This window comes from Callorhinus ursinus, unplaced genomic scaffold (assembly GCF_003265705.2).
Source record: "Callorhinus ursinus isolate GAN/ISIS: 27379988/994484 unplaced genomic scaffold, GSC_fseal_2.0 scaffold10, whole genome shotgun sequence".
Taxonomy (NCBI): domain Eukaryota; kingdom Metazoa; phylum Chordata; class Mammalia; order Carnivora; family Otariidae; genus Callorhinus; species Callorhinus ursinus.
In genome coordinates this window covers 34,220,523-34,247,512 of record NW_027397072.1, presented here as the reverse complement: position 1 = coordinate 34,247,512, position 26,990 = coordinate 34,220,523, and the positions used below count along the sequence as shown (strand labels likewise).

Sequence of the window (26,990 nt, the reverse complement as noted above, 5' to 3'; positions counted from 1 at the left end):
CTTTATTGTCTAAGTGCTGGGGTTATATAAAGTCTGTTTTCTTGGATGAAGGAATCAGTGTCCACACTTTAGAAGGATGTCCTAGCAGAGGATGACTACATTCTAAATTAATAATAACTCAAACCACTGAAATTTAGCAAGGGCTGACTCCCCCTGTTTGTTTGTTTGGTTGGTTGGTTGTTTGTTTTAGAAGGAAAAGCCAACATGAGAATTAAGTGATTTATAGATTTGTATATTCATAAAAATGTTGAGCAAAAATGAACTTAGAAATGATCCAGCTCAGCTTTTTTTGGGAGTGGGGCTGGAAGAGGGGATGAGGAATTGAAGTATATAAAAGATGGTGATTATCTCTAAATCACTTACCTACTGTTGGGGCCATGACATGAAATAAAGTCTTCTGACCCTACATCTTGTGCTAAGAAACCCTAGAAAATTCTGGAAATGTTATGGGAAATCTCTAGTTGAATTAGAGACCTACACATGAGGTGATGTGTTTTAATCATTCTAATTGTAACTAAATTTGATTCCTTGGGGCTTGTTTAAAACTAAATCTCCATAAAATTTGGAGACTTCCTGAAGAACTGTGATCCTGGCAGTTAGAGTCCTGATCTGGTGAGTGATAGGGAACATGCACATTCTCCATGTTGCTTAAACATGTTGAACAAATAACAGTTGTCAGGTTGTTGCTTGGCTTCTTGGAGAGTTCCTAAGGGATGCCCACAGGATTACCTTGGTTGTGATCAAAGGAAGCTCTACACCTTCTAAATAGGAGGAGCTTCAGAGTAACACTCTGGTTGAGGGTGTTAAGCAGTATTGTTAATTTAGATTTTATGCTGATTTGCGATGGCTTGACATTGAAAAAGTTGTTGAAGATTACAGAGGGGGTTAATCCTCCCCCCCCCAGCCACCACTTGCTACTGGTTCTGCTGCAATAAATATCGTTGGTTTCAATCTAGGTCTCACTGGGTCTTGAACCCAAGGGTCCTCCAGAATTCCAGTCTAAGCAGTAGCTGCAGTATTTCTTTAGGAATGAAGGTTATTAACATTTTATTTGTACAGAATATGACCACACTTCTTCACAAAATAAATGTAAACTATGATTGGATCACCTTTTATTAGCACATGTATAAAATAGTTGTTTTGTTTTTGTTTTTTAAAGATTTTATTTATTTATTAGAGAGAGAGTGAGAGAGAGCATGAGAGGGGAGGGGGTCAGAGGGAGAAGCAGACTCACCGCTGAGCAGGGAGCCCGATGCGGGACTTGATTCCAGGACTCCGGGATCATGACCTAAGCCGAAGGCAGTTGCTTAACCAGCTGAGCCACTCAGGCGCCCTAAAATAGTTTGTTTTAATTGTGTCCTTTAAAAAGTGTTTCACTCTCATTTGAATCTAGAGAAATGAGGAGCAAAGTTTCTGAATGGCATTCCATCAATCAATATAAGGTTGCTTTGTTGGGGTAGGTGGAGATAAAAATTGCTTCTAATAAGAAGTTTTATCAGAGCAATAAGAAAGGGGAGATGTGATATAGAGTTGGTTAGCATTTAAAAAGTACTGGATGAAAGCCTGAAATAAAGTGTTTGCACATTATTTTGACCAGGTCATCTATATGTTTAACCACCTAATATCACACTTTTTAGAGGTGATGGGAATAGAAGTGATCCCAAGTTAGAGGCTGAGGGGAGATGGTTTGTTTTAGTGCTCTTAGGCTTGGCAGAGTATATGGTATGGGGCTCAGAGGCAATCTGTGAAGGCTTTAAAAATAAAAAAGGGTTTTAGCTAAAATTCATGTCTTTAAGTATTATTATATTCAGTTAACAAGCAGCACACACCTACTTCACCATGACGAACTATTTGCGAGAGCAAATATACCCCCCACAGGTGACCTCTCAGCCTAAATATATCTTTTCTTCCATACATTTACAATACCATCTGTAAAACATATATTTTCCTCCTTTTTTTTCTTGATTTATCTTTTAAAAACAAGTGCCCTGAGCTTCCAAGTACTCAATGATAAATGAGGTTGGATTGCAGATGTGCATTCTTTGCTAAAGTAGAAGTGTCTTGTTAGAGTTTTCTATAGAATATCTGTTGTTACTATTTAAGGAAACTTAGGAATGTGCCTTCTGTTATTTTTAGAGATGTAGCAAGGATTTCTTTGAAAGAACCTTCCATAGACTGACACTGAAGTTGCAATAACTTTGAAAGCAAGAAATGAAAAATGTTCAGAAGACAGTGGCCAAATAAGAAAAAAGAAGTTTTAGGGGATTCCCTGACATCAAAAAGCATTTATTATCTCATTAGTAATCACATAAGTAAAAGTTAAAAGCATTTTTTGGCCTACTACTTTGATAAAGGCAAAAACAAAAATGCTACTACTCGTTGTTGAGGGAAATGGGCACTGTCAAAGCATCTAATGGCAGTTTGGCAGTACCTAGAAAAGGCTTTAGAAATGTGCCTAATTTTAGACTCAGAAAGGCTTCTTAGAGGAACTTAAGAATTTGTCCTAAAGAAATAAAGATGTGTGAAGATTTTCATTATAGTTTCTTTATATTATTGACAAATATGAATAACCTGCCTGTCCTGTAGTAGAGATTGACTACATAAACTCTGATATAATACATACAACACAAAATGAAATTCTACTAGAATATTAAAATTATAGGGATGATTATTGACATAGAAAGATTTATATATTAATGATAAAGCACATTAAAAAAAGTAGTATGAATTAAGGGTGCCTGGATGGCTCGGTTGGTTGTGTCTGACTTCGGCTCAGGTCATGATCTTGGGGTCCTGGGATCGAGCCCTGTGTCAGGGCTGCAATAAATATCCCTGCTCCCTGGGAAGCCTGCTTCTCCCTCTCCCTTTGCCCCTCCCTCCCTGCTTACACTCTCTGTCAAATAAATAAATAAAATCTTTTAAAAAAGTAGTATGAATTAATAAAAATGTCTAGTAGGATATAGAAGTGGTTTTCTTTTTTTTTTAAGTAAGCTGTAGATTTTATTCTGATTTCACCGCATTTTCTGCTACTGTCCTTTCTTCGTTTGCAGAATACAAACCAGGAGATCACATTACATTTAGTTATCATGTCTGCTTAGTCCCCTCCAATCTGTGACAGCTTCTCAGTCTTTTCCAATTTCTCATGACCTTGACACTTTTGAAGGGTAGTGGCTGAATGTTTTTTAGATGGTCTCTCGATTCCAATTTATCTGATGTACTTCTCATTAGACTGGGATTTGGAGTTTTGGGGAAGAAGACCACAGAAATTAAGTGCCATTCTCATTTCATCCTGTCAGTAGGTACATGACAGCAACCTAACTTATCACTGGGGATCCCAACTGTGATTGCTGGGTGTAAGGTGGCATCAACCTGGGTTTCTCGAAGAGCCTGGTTTCAGAGCTTGTGCTCTTAACAATTTCTCTGTAACGCAGACTCCTAAGTCCTTACCTTAGGAACAAGTGTTCTCTAATCAGTTGATGGGTAGAAACTGAGCAAGCAGAATTTTCTTGACAGAATTTCCTAGACAATAGTGTTCTAGTGACAGGAGAGGAATGGGTGGCCACCCTGTATGATATTGCTTTCCCAGAAATGTGGCCACTGGAGTCATTCCTGACTCTTATCAATTCTTCCTGTGCCCAGAACTGCACTTTGATTCACTCTCTGAAAAATTATGAAAATCGGCTTCTAACATTACCTCTTGGAAGTCTGGCAATACTGAGATAAGAAAGATACTAGAATTTGATTACATTTTTTTGCACACCCAGAAGTTAATTTCCTTAACTTATAGAGAACTGCTATAAATGTCTAATCAAAAATGGGCAAGTGATACATTAATATAATTCATAGCAAAGGAAATATAAATGTCTTTTAAACATTTGAAATGATGCTCAGGTTCTCAGGATAAATGTTAAGTCAAAATTACAATGATAATATTTAAAAAATTATTTGAGTAGGAAAGACCAGAATGCCTCATTGCAAACTATTTTGACAAGGGTTTGGGAAAATAGACACTTCCCATTGTTTATGTCAAAGTAAATTGACTCAACTATTGAAAGCAATTAGACATTATGTTTCACAAAAAGAAACATAATTTTTTTGGCTCAGTAATTCCACTTCTATGTTATGTCTTTAGTATGTATCATATTTATATAATACAGATATGCTGGCATGTGTATAAAATGATTATAATAATATTTTTTGTAGCAGCAGATTAAACAGTTTCATCAGCATACGGTGTTTAGCTAAGAACTTTATGTATACTAATAAAGGAGAATCTCTACAATATTTTAAATTAAAAAAGCCAAAAACAAAAACATAGAGCAGAATGACAGATATGCTGCTGTTTGTTCAAAGCTAAATATTTTATGTGCCATTTAATGTGCTTAGGCTCTTTCTGGTACGATATATACGAAATTAATAACAGTGGTTATATCTCCAGAAGGGAACTGGATGGCTAGGGTCAGAGGTGAATGGAGTCTTATTTTTCACTGTGTACCATCTTGTGCCTTTTGAATTTTATACCATGTGTATGTATAACCTATTAAAAAACAAATAATGCAATATATGTTAAGAAAATAAAAAAAGAAGAAGAAGATAGCAGGAGGGGAAGAATGAAGTGGAGTAAGTCGGAGGGGGAGACAAACCATTAGAGACGATGGACTCTGAAAAACAAACTGAGGGTTCTAGAGGGGAGGTGGTGGGGGCATGGGTTAGCCTGGTGATGGGTATTAAAGAGGGCACATTCTGCATGGAGACACTGGGTGTTATGCACAAACAATGAATCATGGAACACATCAAAAACTAATGATGTAATGTATGGTGATTAACATAACAATAAAAAATTATAAAAAAACAAATAAAAAAACCAAGTGACATTTTTATAAAGCAACATCTACCACCTCTTTTATTTTTTTTAAGATTTTATTTATTTATTTGAGAGAGAGAGCAATCTTCTCTTGCTTTGGTGTACTTGACTTATAAATGGTTGATAAGACTTTATCTTATTGTTAACCATTTATGCTCCCCAAGACAAGGAAACGACTGCTTCATGATGTTTCCAGGGGTCTCATGTCCTATGTGAAGCATTTCTAAGACATTCTTCTATAATATGTTCCCAATATTCAGATATTTGTCCCTCTCTCTTTCTTAGTTTGATGTCCAATCCTAGTGATGTCCCCTTTGTGATGAATCTATCCTATGGATTCCTTAGATATCCATCGCTGCTCCTCTATGCTGGACCCTCAGCACATCTTACCTCAATTTCTGCAACAAACATTAAAAAAAATTTTTCTAATTCTGACTCTCCCATTACAGATCCATGCTCCACACCCATTATTTCATGACTAATCTGCTCTAAATCCTGCTTTCTTCTGTCATGCTTTTTCTGAGAAATCCTGCAGTGATTCAGATGAGAGTCCAAAGTCATCCTTATAAGGAGTGTTCATAATCACTTCCACTTTCTTACCTAACAATCACCAAGACTTGCTAATTTTGCTCCCTAATTTTCTTTTCTCTCAACACTCCCTTTTCTGCAGAGCACACATTACTTAGGTAGATACATAGATAGAGTTATAAATATACAACTTTACAAATGTAAATATATAAATTTGTAAATATTTATTCATAAATATTTAAATTTACAAATTATAACTATTTGTATTCAGATGGACAAGGGTTAGAATTTTTTTTTTGTCTCTGACTAAACTATAAACTTACTAAAACCCAGACAAATTATTTAATCCCCTTGAACTTCAGATACTGAACTCTGATGAATTCTGAGGATTAAATGATATAAAACATTTAAGTTGTCTAACATTCTCTGGCATAGAATACCTAATAAATTCATGCATATTTTTTGATTTTAGGTTTTGTTTTCTTTTCTCCTGTTTTTCAAACTGCGGTAGTTTGCACTCAATCAGGAGACAGAAACCATGCAACAAGTAGTAAAGTTACTATAAAGAATTACTAACTATGATAAAAGAAACTATGGAATATAAAGAACCTATATGTTACCTAGGGTTGAGGGAGAGTAACCAAAGAAGGACAAACTTGGAAGAGGCTCGCTCCTTGTTGGAGAAGATGGAGTTCAGCCCGCTGGGTAGCAGAGATGTTTACTGGTTTGGTCTGAGCAAGCATTGGGCCAGGGAAGCAGGCAGGCCAGCAGGTGGTCAGCAACTGGTGGTGTGGATGGGCAGCAAGACTGGTGCCAGCCGGAGTAGAAGGCCTTTAGAGTAAAGGGTGTGTGTGTGTGTGTGTGTGTGTGTGTGTGTGTGTTGGCGGGGGGGGGGCAGTGTCTGGTTTCTATATGTATAGGACTGAGGAAAGGTTATTGCTAGTTGTAGCCTGCAGGGCCGTGTGGGACTGTGTTCTAAGCCAGTGGCTGGGACAGGCTCAGCAGGATGTCTTTACCCTCATAAGGCTGACCCCCTAGCCTATACAGGAAGTTTTGGAAAGCTCCATCCTCTCGTGATGTCTTTCTAGTGCCTCCTATTGAGAAAGTTGATCATTATGCTTACTTTATAGGAAAAGGTTTCCAGGAATTCCCTTGTTTATCACAGAGCATATAATGAAGGGTCCATTTGAAGCTGAGGAATAATAAATTGATAACTGGCACATTAACTATCCTATAAAACCAGTTAACTATGTCTTATTAAGATGTAATTTTTTCCCCATCATATTTTATCTGAAAAAGTGACAGGCTTTCCTTACAGGCAGTGGTATTTTCAAACGATTAACCAGGAATACAGCTTCACTTTGTAGTAGCTGAGTCAGTGTTTGACTACAAATCCAAGTTTTATTTATGGAATTTAAATGTGGTTATTACCATTTTGTGTGTTGGTTTATTCCAAAGAAAAAAGAAATGACATTCTGCAAGGTTGGAACATCAAGAACACATTTGAATTATCCAGATAGTGTTTTGGTGGGCCTTAAATTTTTTTAAACTATCATTGGTTGCTTTTTTGTTGCTCCGTTGATCTCTCCTAATAAATTCTCCTGTTACTCCCTTGGCAGTAAGCAGACATGCTCCTGCAGCAGGCTGTAACACTTCAACACTTTGCCATGATCTTAGATTTCTATTCCTTTTAAGCACACGGTCTTACTTCTTTATGCTTTGGAGAGAGCATCTGGTCTTTTTTCTTAGCTTGACTCTTATTTTCCTCTGTTGCTGTGAGAAACGTATCTTACAGATTTGAACACATCTACTGCTCATCAAAATATGCCAAGGCCAATCAGTGAATTTTGAATTTTAGGTTTCTCTTCTTGTTAAAGGTACATGGCATACTTATAGCCTCTAGGAGTCCATCTAGTGGGAGGTATCTGTACCTTTTCATTCTTTGCTGGACTCATTTTCCTGTCCCTTTCTGTCCATAGCTGGAAGTCACCTCCCACACACAATTTGACTTCATCAGCCTGGTAGGTCAGTGACCTCTTACCATCTCTCCTTCGCTGTGGAGGCTACACTGGGTTGCTGTGAAATAGAAGAATGGATTTGAATTCCTGGACCTACCACCTATTAATTATGCTATTTTCTGTAAACTGAGGGACAATTTATGTATGCAAAAATGCTTTGCACAAATTGTAAAAATTATAAAAATGCAATACAGGGATACTGGATGATATTATTGAGGATGATAGTGATGATTTTGAGGGCTAGGATCTTTATGGGTGCAGTGAGCAAGCCCCTTCTAGGTTAAAATTTTCTAGAGGAATTCCACATTAAACCTTTACTTTCTGCTTCCAGGGAAGAATAGTTCCGATTTCCTTTTAGCTCTTCCGTCCTGCTGCTCCACCCCCCCCCTTTTTTTTTGGTATGTGCTATGTCATCCATGTTTTTTTCTGGGACCTACATAAAGCAGGAGATAATACAATTTTAGTACAGCTGGTTTCTGGGTCAATTTTGATGTCTCATATCTAGTAAGTTTCCAGTTTAATAAGACAGTGAAATATGTTTATATTGATTTTTAAAAGACAGAGCAAAATGAGAATTATAATTTAATAGATCCAGGAAGTATTGGAAGAGGGAAACTACAAGTAGCTAGTTTAAACTGACATTGATTCCCACTGAGATGAAAAGAGGAGATTTGAGACCACCCCATTTTCGTGTTGACCAAAGGGTTATAAACTTTTCATCTTCATAAATGGATTTCATAGTAGACTTTTCATGTGTAACTGTATATAAGGTCAATAATTCTATCTTTTGTGAGCAAAACTTGTCAAGCCCCTACTTCGTGCAAAATACTGAGGTTGGTATTTTAATCTCCACTCATATTTGGAGTAAACATAGTTATGCCCGATTTCTATTTTTTTTTTTTTTAAGATTTATTTATTTGAGAGAGTAAGAATGAGAGAGAGAGAGTACTTGAGAGGGGAGAGGGTCAGAGGGAGAAGCAGGCTCCTCGCCGAGCAGGGAGCCCGATGCGGGACTCGATCCTGGGACTCCAGGATCATGACCTGAGCCGAAGGCAGTCGCTTAACCAACTGAGCCACCCAGGCGCCCATAGTTATGCCCGATTTCTAAATGAGGAAGTACAAATGCAGGTTAGCACTTCGTGCAAAGCCACAAAGATTGTATACCCAGATCAGTCTTTGGTCCTGCTTCTCTTAACTCTGCCCATCTTTACGTATAAGAAGTAGGGATTATGAACATAAAACAACATGGATAGAAATAATATGATAAATGAGAAGAAACTGCCTTCATAGGACAGTAATTCTCAAGCCAAGGGAAATTCTTTTCTTTTTCAAGGAAAATTTAACTTAGGGAAGTCCAATGTTGACTCACATTATTTTGATGATGTTACAAATGCACAACGATGAAGCGAGGTATAAATCCCTTATGTTTATGTTTCTCATTTCACTTAAAACCAAACCAAATGTATAAATTAAGTACTAACAAAATTAAAAACCAGTGGCACCCAAGTTGGAAGTACTGTACAGTGTGTTAGATTATATTTTGTGGCAATCAAGTTGCTGTTTGCAATGAGAGTACAATAGCAACAGGTAAGGCTCATGTCCTTCTGTGTTCACAGTACCTACCTGGTTTTTAATGGCTCGATTCTCTCATCCCTTTGTTCTGTTTGACGTTTGGGACACTTTTGTATGTTATGATGTTGTTTTTCCTTCTCTTTTTATCAATATATTATTTTATAGATTAAGCACAGTTCTGTTCTTTAATTTTTTTTCATAATGGTACGTGTTTATAGTTTTCAAGTTCAGAGGGATTATGAGGATTACAACAGAAATGCAGCTTCTATTATCCCCTTATCTCCTGACCCCAGTTCCAAATCACTTTCAACTCTATTTTAGCTGTCTTTATCTTGATACTTACCCCTGCTGTAGAGACGGTAAGCTGCCTATATAACATCCATCCTCCCTCTCTTTTATTAACTAGTGAAATCTCAGTTTTGTTGAAGTTGACAATATGTCCAGCTAAAAAAACTGCATTTCCCACTTTCTCTTGCAGAAAAAGCATGGCCATCACATTGTCGGATGAGTTTTAAAATTTGCTTTGAATGCTCTTTTTTGCTTTCTGTTCTTCTTCCTTCCTCCAGTCTGGGATGCAGATGTGATGGCTACAGCTTCAGTAGTTACTTTGTGATTCACCTGAGAAAAAGGCTACAGGATCACAGAAATCTTGGCTCTGACCTTGAGCTGCTGTCCATGACTGGACTGACTTCTGTATTTCTTGTTATGTGAGCAAAAAACAAAATCCCATTTGTTTAAGCCACTATTGATTGCAGAAGAATTACATCTAAATCAATTAATAGATAATTAAATTTATTTCTAAATCTATTAATCATTTCTAGGTAATGCTTACTCTATTATATCTTATCAAATTTAAACATTATTTAGCTCCCAATATGGAAGAGTTGATGTTATTTTTCTGTCCAACCAAACTACGTTAGGTTATTCAATTTTTTCCTATATTTTTGTATCGCATTATTTGTTTATATTAATTTTCAGTAATTTAATGAATGATTTAAAGAATAATAGCAGCTTTACTCAGTCTGCAGCTAAATAATGTACTATGACAATATTTTTTTCTTAAACAATTTTCTGTTTTTCCTGGAAATAATTATTTTGTATAATTGATTCCTTCTTATTATATTTCCTTATCACTCATTCTTCCCAGTGTCTCCAGTGGAGCATTATTTTCTATATAGTCATGTAAGTAATCAAGTAGTTCAAATTTCTTTCCTGGAGACACCCCTTCTGGAGGACCCCATCTTGCTCTCTCAATCTGGACTGGCTGCCTGCTAGCCTCTGCATGTGGCTTATTCTTTCTCCCTTACTTTGGTGAAGAACATCATTCAGTAGCTTACTGAGAAAGGGCACAGGGAACTTTGCTCATCTGAAAATATCTTTATCCTAATCTGATACCATTTAATGGTTATACGGATTTAATTCCAATCGGACAGAGAGTGTTTTATTTAGATTTTGAAGGTATTTCCACAGACTTTGAGTATTTAGGTTTGCTTTTAAAAAGTCTGTATACCTTTAAAAATAAACTGTTCTAATTCCTCACTTGGATTCTCCACATTTCCAATCCTTTCATATGCAGTTTTTTTTTAATTGATTGTAGCTCTTTGAAAGGTTCTAATATTCTTATACATTTTTCCTTCTATTGTCTACATTTGTTGTCTGTTTATTTTCCTTTCTGGAGTTTTATAGTTTCCCCATGTTTGGATGCTTCGGTTGAGTTTTGCCCACTCTTTTAGCTCCCAAGATGTCTTTAAAATTTTATTTATCTTAACTTTAAATAAAATACTGTTCTTATTATGTGCAGTATATTGGTTATTTCCAGAATTTGTGTGGAAAAAAATATAGCCTCTGTGAACCTTGGTGTATAAGTGTTTGTATAAACAAATGCTTTTATTTATCTTGGATAAATACCTAGGGGTAGAATGGCTGGGTCATATCATAGTTATGTTTACCTTTTTAAGAAATCATATCAAACTGTTTTCAAAAGTGGTTGTACCAATTTATATTCTTCGAAGAGTACTTCAGGAACATTCCTCTTGTGTCAGGTCTCCAAATCATCTTTTCACAGTCTATTGATTCTTGATGCTCTTTCCCCAAATCAAAACAAACACACACCCCACAGAATTGTTTCAATTCCCTTGTACTTGATCTCTGTCTATGGCAAACCTACGTTCTCTGACTTAACAGCCTATATCTGGCTTAACAGTTTCTTTGGGCACATAACCTCTTAGTGATTTCTAATTCCAAATTTTCTATATATGCTGTATTAGGCCCCCATGAAATGAAACTTCTTATTAAGAAAAAAAAAGCCACCAAAATTTTTATACAAATAGCCATGCTAAGCAGGTTATGAAGATAGGTTTCAACATGGAGAGAAAAAATTTTCACTGGCTTAGCAGATTGGCATGTTTTGATATTCAGTATATTTACCCTGAAAGTCAGTCTGAAATTATGCCTCCTTTTGAAATAAGAGTAAGTCTGAAAATACCTTGAAAATATATATCTAGCCAAGAGGCTGGAGTTGCTCCAAGAAGTAGCAGCATGTTCTAGAACTGACAGGTCTGGAAGCATAGGTTTGTCAGTGTTTCACGTGAGAAATTATATTTTCTATTCTCTGTCACCCGGTGATCACATGCATATATTATATAATTGCATATGTGTATATAACATATAAATAAAACATACGTATTTGTATTTAACTCCTATATTTGTGTCTGTATTATATATATATTTTCTTAAAATTCAAAAAAGCAAGTAAAACTATCTGTAGAGTATGTTTTTCATATTTTAATTTTTAGTGTGAAAATACAAACCAAAATACTTAGGTATTTTTAAAAATTGACTGAAGGACTAAAAATTACAGTAATCATTGAGCTTCAATGTGCTCTTTCTAGTACTGCAATGATAAGAGTTAGATGGGCAGAAAGAGGATCGATTTCTCTCCTTCAGCTTGTGCTGGACCCACTGATACCCTTGTTGACCACCCGTGCAGCATTCACCCTGACAGTCTAGAGGCTGAGGTGTCTCTAGAAAACATGGCCTTTCTTGGGGCGCCTGGGTGGCTCAGTCGGTTAAGCGGCTGCCTTCGGCTCAGGTCATGGTTCCGGGGTTCTGGGATGGAGCCCCACATCAGGCTTCTTGCTCAGTGGGGAGCCTGCTTCTCCCCTGCCTGCTGTTTCCCCTGCTTGTGCTTGCTCTCTGTCTCTCTGTGTCTCTCTCGCTCGCTCACTCTCTCTGTGTCAAATAAATAAATAAAATCTTAAAAAAAAATAAAACATGGCCTTTCATTAAACTGTAAAGTTTTAGAGAAACAGATAACACCTCATTCCATATGGACAGACTTTCCATATTTTTTTTAATTAATGCTTTTTGCCTATAATGATAGCTGATGCTATCATTCTGGATGTCTCCTTTTTCAATAATTAGACATTTATGATGTATCGATAAGGTACAGACCTACCAAGATATAAAGCTCAGTAAGAATGTTCCTGGCCTTCCAGGAACATCCAGAGCTCACAGGTTAGGAGACAGGTTATTCAATCCACTCATTTTCTTTTTTCTTCCTCTTTTTTCAATCCATTTATTTTCTAATTAAATTTCTCAGGTACCTAAAGAGTTTAGGTGCATGAATAGTGAATACCACCATACATCATCTAAAAAATAACAGAGCTTTGAGAAAAACAAAAACACAGCAAAAATTATGCTGGGTTCTTGATCTTTGCCTTTAAGTAGTACAACATATAAGGAATTTAATGGAAGCTTAGATATATAAATTAGCTGATAGATAATGTCAACCAAGGCCTGCTTGACTTCTAACATCTTTCATCTACCCCATACTCATTTCACCTCAAGAAATATGTGTATCCTTCAGAAGATTAACATTTTTAGTAACCACAAAAATACTAATGACAATAAAAATAACAGCTAATACTTATTAAATGCTAACTCTGTGTCAGACACTGTTCCATTGCTTTTGTTATATACGCTTATTGATTTATCAGTTCTGTGTGAAGTAATTTATCATATGCTTTACTGAAAGCACATTTTGACCTGGGTGGTTAAAGAAGATGAGAACAATGAATACCTGGGGTAAGTGCATGAAGAGACAGAACAGGGACTTGGTAGCAGTAGTGGGATGGCAAGGTGTAGGGAGAGGAGTGGGGATCCAAACATACACTGTCAATTTCACAATTTTGCCCGAACTGTTCTGAGAGAAATAACGCACTAGTCACTCTTGGTGACCAAAAGCAACCATCTCCAAGTTGCAGCAGTAGCCATCCTGATAAAGCAGTTTTTTTGGGAGCAGAGTGCAGGAGTAAAGGGTATAAAAGTCTGCTGCAGTTGATCCAGATCTTAACTGTGACGAATTTTCTCTAAATCCAGCACAGTGTTTTGATATATGCATTATTTGCTACCAGGAACCTTAAACCTCTGACCAGACAGTAAGGGGCTTACATAGTCTTCAAAAAAAGTCAATGATGGTTTATCTTTTCCTCTGGCTAGGATTGGCAACATAATTTGTGGGGCCCAGCGCGAAATAAAAATGTGGGGACTCTTGTGCAAAATGCATTAAGATCTTCAAAATGGCAACAGTAGAACTTTAAACCAAGCGTGGGACCCTGCGCAGCTGCTCGTGAAGCTATCCCCTATCCCTGTCCTTGACAAATTACACATTCCACAGATGGCATGCCTGTCTTGGTTGCATATGAAAAAATGCTGGGTTCTGAGTGCAAGGCCACCTGTGAATTTGGGTTTGAGTGACATCAGTACCCTCCAGGAGCTATCTTCTGAGAACAGATACCACATCAATCTCTGGGACTATTGTCCACAGTAAACCTCTTTTTAATTAAGTGTATCACTTCTCTTCCAGTGTTCTGATACCCCAAGTTAATTATTTGGGAAGGTTTATCACTCTGGGGTCTGGCTTGGTAGTGTATTTCTCATGACAGGTAGGAATACACCAACCCAGCAAGTTGGATATAGAGAAGCATATGAATTGCTAATGGCTTGAAATCTTCCACTCCCTTAAATTTTGCTGATCATTGGGTTCCCTTTTCAGAGGCAATGCAACTAGCTGCTATTAGCTGTGAGTTACAGCTCTTACTTCTTAATTTGGATGGCTGCTTGCCAGGTGACCTCGGCAGTAGTAAAAAAATTTCTGTTGACTTCAGAGCTAATTTAAAGTAAAAGTGTACTTGGGCTTTTAATCAGACCCAGAGACTAGGAAGTGTGGTGACTGGAACATAAAGAAACAGACTCCATATCAACAATTCCCTTGTAGGGACACATACTGTGTCCAGTTTATTTGAAATGGCTACTTGTGTGAGTCTTATTTTCCACTGATTTTGTTTAACTCTGGCAAGATACAAAATATCAAGGGCCTAATTGCAATTCAGTGGCCTGCATTGCATAACTTCCCTAATTGTTTAATTGGTATTCCTCTTCTCATCTAGAGCTTCTCAAGCACCATGTTTTATAAGAACTTGTTTTCTTAATATAATAGAATGTTAGAAATGAGTTACTTTTATTTCTGTTCTATCCAAGAAACATCTATAGAACTGGTTTTCCATAAAAGTGCTCTGGGAAGTGTTGGGCTACCAAAACGAGTAGATCTAATTCCTCTTACCATTCAAAAAGCTGGTAATACAGTGAAGGAGAAAGAATAAAATCCAGACAAAAATATGAGAAAGGGGCTGCTCTGATGGGAATTAAATGTTACAGGAACACAGAGGAAAGACTGATGATTTAATTAATTCAGCAATATTAAGATCCTACTGTATGTCTTCCACTTTACTAAGCATAGAAGATAAAGCAAGCAAAGAAGGTATATATGGTCCCATTCCCACTAGGGAGAATAGGAGCAAACAAATAGTTCTTCCTGGAGGAATGAGAAGCCTTCATGCAGGAGACAAGAGTTGAACTAGGTCTTCATGCTTAAATACTCTCTTACTGGGCCAGCACGGGACAGGAAAAAGGGAACAAAGGAGAGTACTCTCTGTATTCAGGTAGCTACGTTTTAGTGATTGTGGTAATTCCTTTCTACGGGGTCATTTATTTCCAATGCCTTGGGTCTTTCTCAGTTTTAGTGCACAGCATAACTACATTCCAGTCCAATTTCCCTTTGTTTCATGGGAGGCTTAATTCTTTATGGTGTGACTAGTGATCCATAGACAGCCAGCCAGTGTCCGTGGTCTTTGCAGGTGAGTGTATGCTGGGCTAACTGTGGGGATAAAATAGACATGGGAATGTAAGAAGTGTCTTCTCTGTCCTGGAATAAGTCCTCCCTGTCTACGACTAACAGGCCCATTGGTGTCTGCCAGAATCTTTCCTGCTGCCAGAGAGATACTAAATATGTAGCCTCAGCAGCATAGATGAAGTAGATGAACTTTTAGGGAAATGAGAGATTTTACATTTGTAATGTCAGCAAAGGAAAATAGGAGCTATAAAGTTCCTTCTTGTCATTAGTGTCACGTTTCCAGTAGACTTCAGTAATGTGACTGAATATCCCAGGGAGATTTGGAGTCTTGCTAGCTATTAGATTTTACATTTTAATGATAACGTTTTGAACTGGCTTATCCAGCAACAATGCCTGTAGGATGGGAGCACAAAGGACCACAAGGGGGATCAATATGACTGTTGTGGTGAAGGTATGTATTCCCAGTTTTCCAAACGATTCAGAGTTACTTGAGGCATTTCAGTATTCTTTTTGCCACAAAACAAGTGTTCTGTTTTGGAGGTGAAAGTTGAGAAGGTTTTAGCTTTGATTTCATTTACTAAAAAAGCACAGGACCTAAAATTAGATCTGTGTTCAAATTTCGGCTCTGTCACCAATTAGCTGTGTTCACTTAGGCGATCCTTACCTTCTCTGGGCCTCAGCTTTTTGTTCTAAAATGGAGCTAATACCTGCCCAGTGGGTGCTATATAATAATTAAAAGATATTGGGGATATAATGATAAAGCATTTTATTAACTTAATAGTGCTGCTGTACTAATTCTTTATTTTTTTTTATTTGCACATTTGAGATGTCATATGCAACTCATATTTGGTCAAGAGATTTTAATTCTGCATATGAAAGGAAGGTGACTGGGCTAAGTGCTAGGGAATCTAAGATCTAGTTGTCTCTGCCACTTTGGGCAAGTCATCCATTCACTTATGTACTCATCCATTCATTGGCTGTCTCATTTTGTAAACCATGTGATATGCTTTGCCCAGGTCATTTGGTCTTTTGATGCTTCAGTTTTCAAATCTATAAAAGGATATTAATATTAGCAGCTCAGTTGCTCTACAAACATTTTAAGAAGATCAAATTAAGTACTGGGGACCTACAAAAGGGATGACCAATGACCCTAACCTCAAACAATAATAGTAACATTAGTTCATTGAATTGAAATGAAATTGAGGTTGTTAGTGGCATTCAGAGAACACTGAAAGACTGGAAGAGAAAGGGAGAAGATTAGTCTCCAGGAGAGAGCAGGGTTCCCAGGAGTGGCCTGCTTGGGGTTCTAGGACATTCTGTGTCATAGAAGGGAAGGAGATGTTTGAGTACTCTCCTGAGTGTGGGCAGGATACCAGAAATTGAAAAGAGGTGCCAACCCCAGTATGGTGGACAGCCATGCTTGAGTCCTGGAAAGCATTTCATCTGTCAGGTGAGGGAAAAGAAATGTACATTTTCAGATTTGCACTGCAAGGACAGGTAAGTGACTTCTGGCTATTCAGTTTCAGTATTGAGCCAAGCATCTGCTAAGTAATGCCATTGAGGGAGGTTCTAGGTAGCCTAAGTCATGGGTGGGCTGATGAATTAGTACCACTGCAGTATAAAAAATGGCAGCTTGTTCTGATATATCCACTTAAAGCCAAAGGAGAAAATCAGATAGGACTAAAATTGCATCATTCTAGCAAAAGAGGGCTGAGCCTTGGAATAATGATATTGTTAGTCTTCACCCTGATTCTACTCATCCCCAACCTGTTAATTAAAGTGTTTACAAAACAGTAAACAAAATATGAAAGAAAAAGGAAACATATTATCTTTTCTTTTTCCCAGTTAGGGGTCAACTAAGGGTAGGAAATTTTTTAAAAACAGGATTTTAAAGGTTTTTTCCAACTCCCTAACCCTTCCCAGTCTTTCTCTTATTCTCCCGCTGCCCCCACACATCTGCAGAGTCTCCCACTTCTTCCTCAGCCCTCACATTCTACTAAAGCTGATGCTGGGCCAAGTAAGAGCTATCTTCACCCATCTCTGATATGGAGTTGGAATGAGAAGGAGGAATCACACAGGACCAACCTTTACTGTGAGAGTCAGGGGCTAGAATAGGTTAACATAATCTACTCAGGTCATTTAAAAAAAATGGCAGTGTTATAGTTGCCCCTGATCCTATCCATGAGGTGGCTGACAGGAACTGTACCTTATTTAATAGCTCTGATTTATTATGGTCCCTCTTGAAAATCAGATGACTAGTTTGGGACACCCATGATCTTCACTGATTCTATAGGCTTTCTGCCTCTTGGGATTGTCCATCAGAGTGTTTTTCTGAGGAGGTTATTTTGTTCTCTTCCCCCGTCCCAATGTACCGTCTCCATTTGTGCTGATATGTGATGGTTGTGCACACCACAGTTGTTCGGAGCCCTGGGAAATAGAATTACCAGAAAAGCGCCGAAAATCTTAGCATTTATCTGTACTTTCCTCTGATTTCTAAAGTTTCTAGGCTAAGAGGAAACTTAGCTTGTGTCATCATATATTCCTTCTTATTCCTTGGACGAAGTTAGGTATGAGAGATTCATATTATATATACGATTTCAAGTTGTGAAGATCTTTATCTTTCCAGAGCTCTATTTTGCCTCTCCCCAGTTCTTGTGCCAAAACTTGGTCCTTCTTGTAGTTCTTGCCCTTGTTATCTACAAAGGAGCAGACACAGCAGTGATACCACTAAATAGAGGCTCTTCATTAATGTTTTCATGTTAGAATAAGATAATTAGATTTGGCTGGCAGGTAGAAGATCCAGAGCTAAGTATTGGCCTTTTCTTTGTCTCTACCCAATTTTCTTGTGACTGAAGAACTTATTTTACAAATCAAATAAGAACACTTCTGGGGAAATTAATCTTTGTAGGATTCTTTCAGGCCTGGTAATCTGATACTTAAGCATAATGTTAAATTGCCATGATCTATCATGTCCTTTCTCTTTAATACTTTAATCATACAGGTGATACAAAGATAGGTCCTGGCCATAAATAATGCATAGAAGACAATGCTAATATATAATGACAAAGCACAAAGGAAAATCAAATCCAACATTTAGTAACAAATTAGAGTTCATCATAACACACATAAATATTTTACTTTAACTATGTCCCTCATTGAGGATGTTTGGCTTTTAGATTTTAGTCAGTAAAGAGATTGCCTTGTGTTTCTTATTCCTTCTATTTTAGGTTAAAATATTTTCACATCATTCTTCCAAGGGTAATGATTTCTCTGAATTGACAACACCTCTTGAACTTCTATGTTTCCTTCCAATCCTTTTATGAAAAGTTGCAGCTAGCATTTAGTTATATTAATGTGTCATATTATAAAGCTCTGAGATACAGGAATAAGAAAAATGACAGAGGCCTGAGGAAAGAGGACAAATCTTTCCAATAGTTGAACTTTATACAGTATCTGATTTTTTGAAAATCGGCCATACAAAAATTCAAATGCATATGGTCCTAAAACTACTATATCCTCAAATTATAAGTTTAAATTTTTTTTTTAAATTCAAGTACCATTTTTTATGTTTCTATGGATTCACTCAACAAATGTTGATCAATTGTTGTATAACAAATTGGGCTATTCCTTGAAATTTATTTCATGTCTTCCTCACAACAGTCCTACGAGATAGATATAATTAGTTACATTGTTCTCTGAAAAAATGAGACACAAAAGAGAGACTTGCCTAAAGTCAGAATGTCACTTGACAGCAGATCTTCAGGAATGGCCAGTAGAATTTATCTTGTATGTCAACTCTGATGGATCTTTAGGGACCTCCTGAAGTACTGTGTTGAGAAGGATTTAAAGCCACATCTGTATTCAGCTGCCATGATCCACATCTGTCAAGAGAAAGGAAGGGGAGAGGCAGTTGAAGCATTTACAATTCTTCACCCCATCCAGGTCTAAATTCCTTTCATTATGTATGAGCTGAATTTGAACTGCAGGAAGCATCAGGGAGCAGTGTTAAAGTCAGCATAGATAGATAAGTTGGACTGCTGATTTTCAGAAAGTTGCAAAAAGTGAAATATTCAAATTTATAAGAAAAGCTAGGCCAGTCATTTATTCTGATAAGCCAACAACAACTGCTATACTCTTTCTGGATGATCGTGAAGGGGTCGGTTTTCTTCTGAAGAGAAACTAAGTTATGGAAATAGACACCACTTGCTTCAGTTTGTTTTCACATGTATGTATAAAAAGATGATTCTTTATTCATCTGAAAGCAAGTGTGTATTTTAAGCTGATAGTTCAACATAGTTGTCAGTAATTCAGATATTCATCAAGTTGCCTCTGTAATGTGTTTTCACACATGGCTTAGCTCCTGATTCACAAATTTTCACTCTAGGCAATATATCTTTTTATCACCTCTGTGAAGAAATATGTATCTTTGAATTTCATTTGAATAGCTATTAAAAAAAATTAAATTCGCCTAGAAAATGCCCTCTTTGTCTCCAAGTACGATTTGAAAATTTCCCAGCTTTGGAAAACCTGTGTTCTAGATTATTGCAGAATTGAATGGAACATATGCATCAAATATTCCCGACAAAGATATTAGATAGATCTGCCTAAAGCTTTGAAATGTAGCTACAATAAAATAATCACTTTCTTTAAAAAGTGATACAACTGGGTCAATCTTGTGCTGACACTTTCTTGTATAAAATTCAAGACTCTCAAGCGCTGTAGATTTGATGAAATCAGTAGGCGTGCTAGGGTTGGAAGATATTTGTAAGAATTAAGTGAAAAAATAATGTAACAGATAATTATGATACAGTAATTTTAATATTATACATACATGTGTTTGTAAAAGTGTAGGAAAAGATTTAAGAAACACAGACACACGCATAGTCTAGGATATATACAAAAACTACTTCCAGAGAGGCGGGACAGGCAGGGAGGAATGAAGCAAGGGTTGAATATTTTATTACATACTTTGATTGTTGGAATTTTTAAATACCCATTTATCAATGTTGTGACTTTTGAACCTTAAAAGAAATGATTATTTGTGGAATGCTGTACATATTCTGGCATTCTTTTGCAAGTGAACAATGTATTGTAGAGACAGTATATTTCGGTTGACACTAATTCTTCAAATCTCTGAGTCATCTAGTCTAGAGTACTGTTTTCCAAACTCTGAATCCAAATCTATTAGTGGATTAAATCAATATAATGGATTGCTTCTGCTTCCTTCATCTCTTTTGATGATTTTTCTATTGGGTTGTTTGTCTTTTTCTTATGATTTGTGAAATCACTTTAGAATTCAGTGTATTAGTCTTTTGGCGATTTATATGTTATTTTGTTTTAAAGTTCTTCCAGTTTGTTGCATGGATTTTCACTTTCATTATAGTGTCTTTTAATGAGCAGGACTCCTTATTTTAATGTAATGAATGTATATGTATTTTTTCATGGTATATATATCATTAGTGTTATTTTTTAATCCAGTTTAATCAGTCTGTCCTTATGTCATTACCAACCATATATTTCCTTTAATGACTTATAACTGATTTTTATTTTTTCTTTGAGTCCTAATTCATTTGAAATTTGTTTATGATGTGATATAAAATCTTATTATGTTACTTCCATATGGAAAACTTACTGTCTCAGCACCATTTATTGAGAACACTATGTTTTCCCAGTTGATTTGTAGTGTTAATTATGTTGTAAATAAATTCTATTATAACTTCTATATGGATGGGTCTGCTTTTGAGCTCTTATTAATTTTGTTCTGTTATTTATCTCTCCTTATGCCAGTTGCCTAATGGCGTTTTGTTTTTTGTTATGCCTATAGAATAGTATTCCCAATCTCTTGTTTTTCTTCAGGAGAGTTCAGAATTCTTCAGAGAATTCAGAATCAGAATTCTTTGGTGATTTTTTTTCTTGTAAATTTTTAAAAAATCAGCTTACCAAAGAATGCTGTGAGGTTTTATGGAATTTTATGTGAATTTATGGATGCCTTTGGGAAAAAACCCTAAAATCTTTATATTTAGTATTCCTACCCAAGAATAAGGTATATTACCCTATTTAAGTTTTCACGATGTCTTTGTATCAGAATCCTCTTGTTCAGCATTTCAAATCTTTCAAGTTCTACCTTTTCTTCTTGCCATTGCTCTGGTGACCAGTTGGCATAGGTTTCAGCTGGCTTAATACAGGTTCCTCCATACCTTTCTTGGATTTGTGAGGTGGGTTTCTCCTTTCTTGCCCATTGAACACACTAGCATGCATACATGTGCACCCAGGAAGTGTGGGGAAAAAAGGAAGTAACACTGGTGGAATCACCCTGGATCTATGAAAAGCAAGAGCTAAAGGATAAATGCTTCCTTCTTCTATTCCCCTGTCCAGCTTGACAACATAGTATTTCTACCAGGTAGGGCTGGACCTGAAAACCAGAACCTTTGCTGCTTGGAGGGGTATGACTTGATTTGCAAAAAACACATACCGAGTGACAAGGTCAGCAAAAGTATCACACAAAGACTGCCACTTTGCTAGCCTTAGATTGCAGTCCTTTGTGGGAACCCTAAGTGTGGCAGACTTGCCAGAAATCAAATAGAAGAAATCCTGAAAATGGAAGAGACGGGAAGGACCACACAAGTTTTTCACATATCCCTCACTGCTTTGGGTGCTACACACACAGCCGAAATATGAAAGTCCAAATTCTCCACACTGGATGACTGGAAACCTGTATGCACATGTAGGGGAGATCCCACTAAGCCAGCAGAAGGGAAAGGCCTGGTCAAATTTGAAAACTGCCTGAACTTTGAATTTGTTTTCCACCCCACACATAATTTAACCAGCCAAGCCTTGGAGCCTTACTAGATCAAAGTTTTTGAGCACAACCTTATAGCAATTATTAACTGACCACTATGTTAAAAGGACACATGGGTGACCTTTAGGAAGTTAGGCTAAAAAAATAAAAACAAGAATTTTTTTAAAAAATGTTGAGAGTCCTCAGCAAACACATGCCAAGAGTGTGACAGATTCTGTAGATTATGTCCAGGCATGTTAAATAAATTAAAAAAATAAAACAATAAAAACCCTCAGGGGAAAAATAAAAATCCAGAGCAGCTGCAATATATTGTCTAAATGTACAGTTTTAACAACAGCAAGAGCAAAAGCAAAATATAAAACGTAAGGAAACAGGAAAGCGTGACATAATCGGGAAAGTAATGAAACAATAGAAACTGACTTTGAATGTGCTGAGATGTTGGATTTATTATAGAAAAGTTTCAAGGTAGCTATTTTAAATATATCCAAAGAATTAGAGAAAGCCTTGTTTGTAGACTTTAAAGAGAACGTAATTAAGAATTACTCAACAAAAAATGAATCTCAGTAAAGGAATAGAAACTAAAAAAAGGGAGGAGGATCCTAGAGTTTTAAAGTACAATCCCCGAGTAAAAAAGATCACGATATGGACTCAGTAGCAAATATGAAATAGTAGACTAAGTCAGTGAGCTTGAGGATTTATCAATAGAAATTATATACTGTGAAGAATAGGGAGAAAACAAATTGAAAAATGAAAGAACCTCAGAGACCTATGGAACAACATCAAAAATGGCAAAATACGTGAGAAGGGGAAAACACGTAAAGAGAGGAAAACCAGAAAGGAGTAGGTAGCCTTTGGGGTAGACTTGTCATGTTGTTGCATCTATCAGTTTTTTTTTTTTTTTTTTTAATAGGAATATTCCATTGTAAAGATGTATCACAGTTTGTTTAACCAATCTCCAGGTGATGAACACTTGGGTTATTTCAAGTTTTTGACATTTCTATAGCTGCTATAAACATTTAGGAATTTGTGACTTCTTTATATATTTTTGATACAGATCTTTCATAAAATATGTTTTCCAACTGTATTCTCCCAGCATGTGGCTTTTCTTTTTGTTTTTTAACAGTGTTGTGTAAAGTGTAAAGGTCTGTAAATTTGATGAAGTGTGATTTGTTGATCTTTTCCCCATATAGTTTGTAGTTTCTGTGTTTTATTTAAGAAACCTTTGCCTTTCCCAAGATCACTTAGGTCTTCTACTAAGTTTTACAGTGTTGGCTCTCACATTTAGGTCTGATGCATTTTTAATTACTTTTCTGGGTTGTGTTCTGTCTATACGTATGTGGTGGTCCTTTCTCTGGCTTGGAGTCATTTTTTCACAAACATGCGCTGATCACTACTCCACTGAGGGCTTGAAAAGAACACTGAAGATCTCCTGAGCTTTTCTGGTTAGCTCATTTCTGTCTGATACTTTATCATATTGATCCTAGCTGCCTTGGCCTCCACAAATTCTCTAGTCTGTTCCCTCAACTCAGGGAAACTGCCAAGTTCTGTTTGGCTTCCCCCTCTTTATGCTACGGTCTACAGACTTCCTCTAGGCAGTCAGTTGGGGCAATCTTAGGGCACACCTCATTTGTTTTCCTTTTCTCAGGGATCATAGTCCTGTGCTGTTTATTGTCCAGTGCCTGAGAACTGTTATTTCCAGTATTTTCCCCAGTGTTTTCAGTTGTTTAAAATGGAAGGATAAATCCACTAAAATGTGAAGTTCCCAAGTAAAGTTCTTGTACTTAAAATCTCAAAAGTCTTAGAAATTAGGGCCCAACAAATATAAATGAGACAAGTATAAGAAAATGCAATGTTCAGGGTGCCTGGGTGGCGCAGATGATTAAGCGTTTGCTCTTGGTTTCGGCTCAGGTAGTGATCTGAGGGTAATGAGATTGTTCAGCGCAGTCTGCTCAAGACTCTCTCTCCCTCTCCCTCTGCTTCTCCCCCACCAATTTTCACTCTCTTTCTCTATTTCTATCTCTCTCTCAAATAAATAAATCTTAAAAAAAGAAAATAGAATATTAATGGAACTTATTTATTGTAACTAAAATTGGATTTCAGTAAAGAGAGTAGATGAGAAATGTTTAAAGAAAGTTTCATACAATCTCTTGAATTTTAAGGCTAATGATGACTTGTTTAGTAGATATGAGTGTTTGACGTTTTCAGCAAAGAACTTGAACGTAGGCACAATGGGAAGCATGCATGAAAGATCTGAGCACCAGTAGAACGAGCTAGAAGAAAAGTTTAGCTACAGTGGGGTCAGATAATATCAAATCTTTGTACGTTCTCTTGTGGCATTGGCAGAGAAGGGACACTTGTTTTTATCTAGTATCTTAACTGTATTCATCTGCAGTGGGTGGTGGTGAAGACTGAGATTCAAAATAGTGAAGACAGATTAGGTGTCTGCTGCAATCAGATATTTGTTAGTGTGTAGTTGCGTAACAAAGCTTAAGAGAAAGAAAGCAAAGTTGAGACATCTTGAAAGGTTGGAAACAAGAGGATTTGGTGACTGATTCGATGTAATGGTAGAAGAAAAGTGATTGAACTAATGTGCACATAAGGCATGTTGGGGAGAAGGCATTGCATTTGGAACATGCCTCTTTAGCTTTATTTTTATAGTTCACCAAAATAACCTCATTAGAGTAAACTGGAAAAACCATGGCACCATGTTCAGACCCAATCATATTATAACATATGCTACTTATGATTATAACATATTATATATAAACATATACAAAATGTATTATGATATACGCAGTTAATGATTCCATTTTCCTATTCATGGACTTTTTTGTTTATTGTATATAGTATAGCTGAGAAAGTTTTCCTGTTTCTACAACAGAAAATTGTAAAAAAAGACTTATCCAGACTACCAGGGAAGAGGGCTGTGGAAACATAAAGAGCCCTAAACCGAGGCTGGATGTTTCCTGCAAATCTCAGTCCTGCTTGAGGTTAATGCAGAGTCATGAGATCCACTGGCAACTGGAATGGGTGTTTGATTTCTGAGGAGAGTACCACAGGGAGGCATAGTGGGATGGTGTTCTTCTCAATGAATATTAAAGCTAATGGAAATATGACTTGTATTTGGTTTGCACACCACATGCAAGAAGAAAGGATAAAGAGGAAGGAAGTAGGTTGAGATGGTTTTAGCAGTTAGGTCTGTTTTTAAGTGCTAACGACATTGCTCTTTTTGGAAAAATCAGGCTTGGTGTCTGAGTGCTGGGCTGCAAAGCTAAGGCAGGCTTTCTGCCCCTTTTATATATAATGATACCTTTGTCCATGTTCACTTCAGATCTGAATTTTCCTTTCCTTGACATCTTATTAATTCATTCTTCTGGGGAGTCTTTCAAAGTAGAAAACTCATCCTGAGGAAAAAAAAATCAAGCCAAGTCTAATTGACGAAACTTTCCTAGCACTCAGTGCTGAGAAGCAAACCTTTCAAGTTTTTGCCAATTGGCAGGAGTTTTAATGACAGACTTCAGGATCAAAGCAAACCTTTTAACTTCTTTTAACAGTAAATTCAGTGGTGACTATTGACATGTAAAGCGTTCTCCATGGCAGAAACAGAAATCTGAGATTAGTTGACTCTTACCACATAACCTATATGGAGGACAGCTCGGTATGCTCCCCATTAACAGAACAATAAAACATCAGACCCCAAAAGAGAACAGAGCCCATGTAATTGTTTGGCTAGGAAATGTTGAGGAATAAGTACTTACAAATCTCACAGTTGGTATAGGATTGTAATGACATATTCATTGAAACACCAATAATTAAAAAGGAGCTACTGTGGAAATGAAACAAGCCTATAATAAATACATTTTCTTCTAAAAGGCAGTATTCCCTTTTGATTTCAAGAGAGGCGACCTCAAATAAGAGTAAAGGGTGTGGGAGCAGAAGGCACAGGATCTGTTATCTAGCCCCTACTTTGTCAAGTGTTGTGTCTTTAGTCAAATCATTTATCCTGTCTAGTTCTCAGGTTCTTGATTTGTCAAATATGGCTGCAGATACCTTCTAGCTGTAAAAATGAAAGCTCTGCTTGTTGTAGGCTTCTAGGTTTCTATAATAGTGAGAAATGAGGTGAAAGCATGTAATCCTGTATGACAGGGTTTGAGTGTTGGGAGGTATAGAACATGTGTTTTGGGCTTTCATCCTCAGAGATACTGACAAGATAAGTTTGGAATAAGGTACATTAATCAGTATTTTAAGCAAGTACCCAAGATGAGATGTTGACACTTAAAAGGCATCTTAGCAACAGGTTTTTAGACCACATTCCTCTTTCTCCTATGTTGAGTCTAGCTAGATAGATCCCTTCCTGTCATCTTAAGATTGCAGTTGAATTCCCAAAGCTGAAACAATGGGTTCCACATTCCAAAGAGACACTGTGGAGCTTGATGCATCTCTTTCACACTTTCGAGGAGTGGGGGAATCCTATATGCCTCAGTTCCCCTCTCTCCCACTACCTATGTAAGCAGAAGGCTAAGAATTTGAGCATCTTTGGATATCAGACTGTGAGGACAGGAAGGGAAGATGAATAATGGGCTCTTCAAGCCTGTTTAAGTTGTATTAGTTTCCTACCACTGCTGTAACATATTACCACAAACTTAGTGGCTTAAAACAACACAGATTTATTATCTTATAGTTCTGTAGTTCAGAAGTCTGAAATGGGCCTCACTGGCTAAGATTAAGGTGTCAGCAGGACTGCATTCCTTTCTGGAGGCTCTAGGAGAGAATCCATTTCCTTGCCTGTATTCCAGCTATTACAGGCTGCCCACATTCCATGGTTCATGGGCCCCTTCCTCATCTTCAAAGCCAATAGCATGGGTTGAGACTGTCTCACATCATAACACTCTGACTTTGACTCTTCTGCCTCCCTCTGCTTTCACAGATCCATGTGATTGCAGATAATCCAGGATAATCTCCCAATTTTAAGGTCAGCTGATTAGCAACCTTAATTGCATCTGCAGCCTTCATTCT

At 37.0% G+C, this 26,990-nt stretch overlaps 1 long non-coding RNA gene across 1 annotated transcript in view; it reads left to right on the top strand.

Moving 5' to 3' along the window:
- Positions 1-15,458: 15,458 nt before the first annotated feature.
- Positions 15,459-26,990, top strand: part of LOC141373503 (uncharacterized) — a 344,341-nt gene continuing 332,809 nt past the window's right edge. The window contains exon 1 of the long non-coding RNA XR_012379568.1: positions 15,459-15,626. This is a non-coding gene — a long non-coding RNA (uncharacterized lncRNA). The remainder of the gene's footprint in view (positions 15,627-26,990) is intronic.